Here is a 5,389-nt window from a genome sequence, read left to right as displayed (position 1 = left end):
GTTTCCACTGTAACTGCCTGCTGCACACGGCCGTGTGCACACACACACACACACACACCCAGGCTCTCTATCTGACTTCAATAGCCGTGTCTTTTTCTCGCTGTCACTCTCTCTACCTCCTCTCTTCCTCTCTCCCTCAAACATCTCATAACTTTCCATTTCTCTCTCCTTCCACACCTCCTCTCTGAGGTGATTCTATCTCTCTCCACCTCTCTCTTCTTATCTTCTCTCTCTCCCTCTCTCTCTCTCTCCATCTCCCAGGCCTCCTCCACACCAATCTCTCTCCTTTTGCACGCTCTACTCCCCTTCTCCCCCTCCCTGTCTTTTTTATCCCTCCCTCTCAGCCACTCCACTCTCACCCCCCCCCCCCCCCCCTCAGCCACAAGTGTGTTCCTATGAGAATCTATCAGAGCAGAGGGGCAATAGCCCTCCCCTTCATCCCCCCACCTCCTCACCCCCCCCCTCCCCCCGCCCCACCTCCTCTATCTTCCCTTTCCTCAGTCACAGGTGTGTATTTCTCTGTGTCAACCAAAGACCATTAGAATGGATGTGGCTTATATTCGCTCTCAGCCCCCTCCCTCCCTCCCTCCTCCCCACCCCCCCCCCACCCCCCCCCCCCCCTCCCTCCCACCTCCACCCCCCCCCCCCCCCTTCAGCCACAGGTGTGTGTGTCTCTATCTCGAGGAGAAGCCATTAGAAAAGATACGGCCTACATTCCCTTCCTCAACCCACCCCCTCCCGCATCTTCCCTCCCGCTTCTCCACCTCTCTCTCCATCTCCCTCTCAGCCACAGATGTGTGTGTGTGTGTGTGTGTGTCTCTCTATCTAAGACGAGAAGCCACGAGAATAGATATGGCCTACATTCCCCCTCTTCCTTCCTTCCTCCTCCACCCCCCCCCCCCCCCCCAGCTACAGGTGTGTGTCTCCACCTCCTGTGAGGAGCCCATCAGGACAGATACGGCCGACATTCCCACGCCCTCAGCTGGTTGATGAATTATAAATCTTCCACTTATCCAAACAGCGTTCTCATTCATAGCTGATGAGGTATCGGGGGGGGGGGGGGGGGGGGAAGCTTTCTAATCGTTTTAGACGCCCCCCAAAAAAGGGTGATGGGATGATAAAATAAAGATAAAGGAGTGCGTCTGAGCAGGGGGAAGGTCGGGACAGAGGAGAGGAGTCCTTCAAGGAGAGAAATCGGCCGCAGACGCCCATCGAGGCTCACCTCAGAGGGGTCGGTTCGGGTTTTTTCGACGTTAGACCTCGTTTTCCACTTCCTGAGTGCTTGGAGCTTCGTCTAGATACCGTTTTTTTTCGGTCGCGTTCTTTCGGGGCTGGGCTCAGGGCATTTAGAGTTTAGCGTTTAGCCATGCTAGTGGAAGTGGTAGGGAACGGCAACCTGCCAGACGCTCTCGAACGCAGAGCCATGCGCTTCCATCATAGGCATGAGCATAGAACATCTTCAAGTTAAGTTAGTTCAATTAGGTGAAATTAGGTTAATTACGTTAAATTAAGTTAAATTAGGTTTTAACATCCAAAACCCCTGACGTACCGCTTTGGTAAATGGTAAACAGACTACAGTTATATAGCGCCTTATTCCAAAGCGCTTTACGACGGCCTCACATTCACCCGTACACACACACACATTCACACACCGATGGCGAGGTAGGCAAGTTACCATGCAAGGCGCCGGCCCCGCACATTGGGAGCAATTTGGGGTTCGGTGTCTTGCCCAAGGACACCTCGACACGTGGCCAGCCGGGGATCGAACGGCCGAATCGCTGACCTTGCGATCATTAGACGCCGGCCCTACCTCCTGAGCCACAGCCACCTTTAACATTATGTACATTCTAACTGTACATATGAGTGGAATTGCAAAACCTGACTTTCAGTTTATAAGGGAAACTTAGTCCAACAATTACATTATGATGGCTAATATGTACACAGAGGGACTTGTGTGTTACGTCTGTGTTTACGACAGTTTGGGCTTTACGACATGTGCCGTATTACGTTTTGTGTTACACTCGTTTTTGATTAAATGGAGTTGCAAGCTCCGACTACAAGCTCTGAGTTCGACTCCGTTATTGAACATAACATTGGCGACGAGCGATGGCTGATTGTTCTCTACCAACACCCCCTCCTTTCCTAGCAGTCCCGGCAGAACCACCGATTCCGTGGGGCCGCTGGATTTCCTCTTTCGAAACATACATCCTAGCTGCCGGCTTGGAGGATGTATCAGACAAGAGGAAATATGCGTTGTTGCGGCACTGCCTGGGAGCGGAGGGTCAGCGCGTGTTTGAAACTCTTGGCCCTGCGGCGAGATACACAGACGCTGTGGAACTATTGAAGCAACACTTCGCCCCTCCACAAAGCGCTCTTCTCCGCCGCGTCATATTCAGACGAAGACACCAACGAACAGGTGAGACAGTGACACAGTATGTGGCTGATCTGCGGGGTTTGGCGAGCGTATGCAAGTTCGGGACATTACAGAACGAAATGATAAGAGACCAACTCATCTTACACACGAACTGTGACAAGATTAGGGAAAAACTGTTACTGGAAAATGATGAACTTACATTATCAGCAGCTCTGAACATGGCGGTCCAGGTTGAAACAGCTTTAGAATGTGCAGTTAGTTTTTCAGCCTCTCCCAGCTCACCGGCAGAGGGCGCGCACAGCCTACAGGTGCCCCTCCTCCACGTGAGTGCAACCAGCGGCGGGGAGAGCATTTTACTGGCCTCTCGGTCACGCGACCAGCCACACCAGCCGTGTGGGAATTGCGGCTCTTCTGCACACAATTCAAGAGCTCAGACATGCCCAGCCCGTGGTAAAACCTGCTCCAACTGCGGGAGACTAAACCACTTTCACAAGGTCTGCAGGTCTGCCCCAGCTAGAGCTTCCCAGTCACCTACCACAGTCATCCATAATGTCAGCTCAGGACGAGCGCCATTCAAAACATGCTCGTTGATGGTTGGTGATGTCACTCTGCCGCTCCTCCTAGACACTGGAGCCACAGTGTCCCTTGTGAACTTGACGACCTATACACAGTTCTTCTCCCATGTGCCCCTGGGGTTGCCCTCCACCACCCTGCGTGGCTATGCCAACTCTAAGATTGACATTGTGGGCTCTTTTCAGCTGCCTGTGAAGTACGGGGAGAGGACACTGCCGGCTTTCAGGTTCAACGTTGCACGCCACGGGACCAACTTGTTAGGCCTCGACCTGTTCAACGCCCTCGGTTTCACCCTGCTAGACACAGCTGGCTCAGAGATTCACACCGTTTCCATCCCCTGGCAGCAACAGTGGCCTGCGCTGTTCACGGTGTAGGCTGCCTCGACACTTTTGCCCACCAGCCTCTGTTAGATCCTACAGTGATGCCTGTTATACAGCCCCTCCGCCGCTCCCCCCTGGCTCTCCGCGATGACATCTCCTCTCAACTACAGAGCATGCTCGATAGCGACATAATTGAGCAGGTGAATGCATCGCCTTGGATCTCCAACCTGGTGGTGGCGAAGAAGAAGTCTGGGGGGCTGCGCATCTGCGTGGATCTGAGAGCGGTAAACAAGGCCATCATCCCTGACAAATACCCCTTGCCAACGATAGAGGAGCTCACCGCCCAGTTCTACGGGTCCAGCGTGTTCTCTAAACTGGACCTCCGTCAGGGTTACCTCCAAGTGCCACTACACCCCGAGAGCCGCAACCTCACAGCGTTCATCACTCACAGAGGGGTTTTCCGCTACAAACGCATGGCTTTCGGTTTAAGCTCCGCCCCCAGCTGCTTCCAAAAGATCATGGCCTCCATCTTCGCTGGGATCCCAGGTGTGGCCATCTATCTTGATGACATCGTGGTTCACGGGGCCACCGTCGAGAGCCACGACGAGCGTCTCCACAGTGTGTTCAGTGCATTGGCCAAGCATCACCTCACACTCAATTGTGAGAAGTGTGTATTCGCCGCCCCAGCCATTGACTTTGTGGGGTTCCGCCTCTCAGCTGATGGCACGTACCCGCTGCACTCGAACACCGAGGCCATCCATCATGTCCCGGAGCCCACCACAGCCGCTCAGGTGGCCTCCTTTCTAGGCATGACGGCGTACTACCTCCGTTTCCTGCCACAGTACTCGGCCACAACCACACCGCTGCGGAAGCTGTTGAAGCATGACGAGCCCTGGCTCTGGACGTCTGCCTGCTCAGACGCCGTACGCCTCCTGAAGGCCCAACTCACCTCGCCACCGGTCCTGGCGCATTTCGACCTGGCCAGCCCCACTCTTGTCACGTGCGACGCCTCTGCCACAGCCATTGGTGCGGTGATGTCCCAGCTGCAAGGGGGGGTGGAGAGACCGATCGCCTTCGCCTCCCGTGCTCTCAGCCCCACGGAACAGAAGTACTCGGTGGGGGAGCGGGAGGCCCTAGCATGCCTCTGGGCATGTGAGCGCTGGCACATGTACCTCTATGGACGGCTATTCACACTGAGGACAGACCACCAGGCCCTCATCACCCTCCTGGCCACGTCTGGCACCGGTCACAAGCCACTCCGCCTCCACCGCTGGGCCGACCGCCTGCAACAGTACAACTATCGGCTACAGTTCACGCCAGGACGAGACAACGTGGTAGCCGACTTGCTATCACGCGCAATCCCCAGCCCACCCACAGCCCCAACCTTGACCCCCGGACTGGACCAGGCTGAGCATGACCTCGTCCAGCTCCTCCACACACCCCTTCAGGAGACGGTGTCGCTGAAGGAGCTCCGGGATGCCTCAGCCGATGACCCCACCCTCTCTACACTCTCAACCTACATCACGCAGGGGTGGCCGGTAAGAGTACCTGACGAGCTACTCACTTACTCCAGGATCAGGGAGGAGTTGTCGGTTTGGAATGACACCTGTGTCGCTCGCGGGTTCTGCACTGTGGTCCCAGGTGTCCTTCGGGCGCGTATCCTTGCTATGGCGCACGAGGGTCACCTGGGCATAGTCAGGCTCAAACAGCGCTGTCGTGAGGTTGTGTGGTGGCCAGGCATCGACAGGGAACTCGAAACCCTGGTCAAGGATTGCACTGCCTGTCTCCTTAGTGGTAAGACCAGGGCTCCAGCTCCACCCCCGCCCATGCAGCCGTTGGACTGGCCATCTCAACCCTGGGAGCACCTGCAACTGGATATCTGCGGCGAGCTGCATGGGGTACCACATCACCAGCGTTTTCTCGTCGTGACCTACGACCTCCACTCTAAGTGGCCAGAGGTGACACCTGTGGGCTCGGTCACAGCAAAGGTGCTGATCGGCATTCTCGACGCTCTGTTTGCGCGTTGGGGCCTGCCCAAGAGGATCACGACTGACAACGGTCCTCAAATGGTTTCCCATGAACTGTCCTCCTATCTAGTGGGTAAAGGGATCCACCACATCCG

Source organism: Nansenia antarctica (genome assembly GCF_963989245.1).
Source record: "Nansenia antarctica genome assembly, chromosome: 2".
NCBI classification, from domain to species: Eukaryota; Metazoa; Chordata; class Actinopteri; order Argentiniformes; family Microstomatidae; genus Nansenia; species Nansenia antarctica.
Note: the sequence above shows the minus strand (reverse complement) of the source record.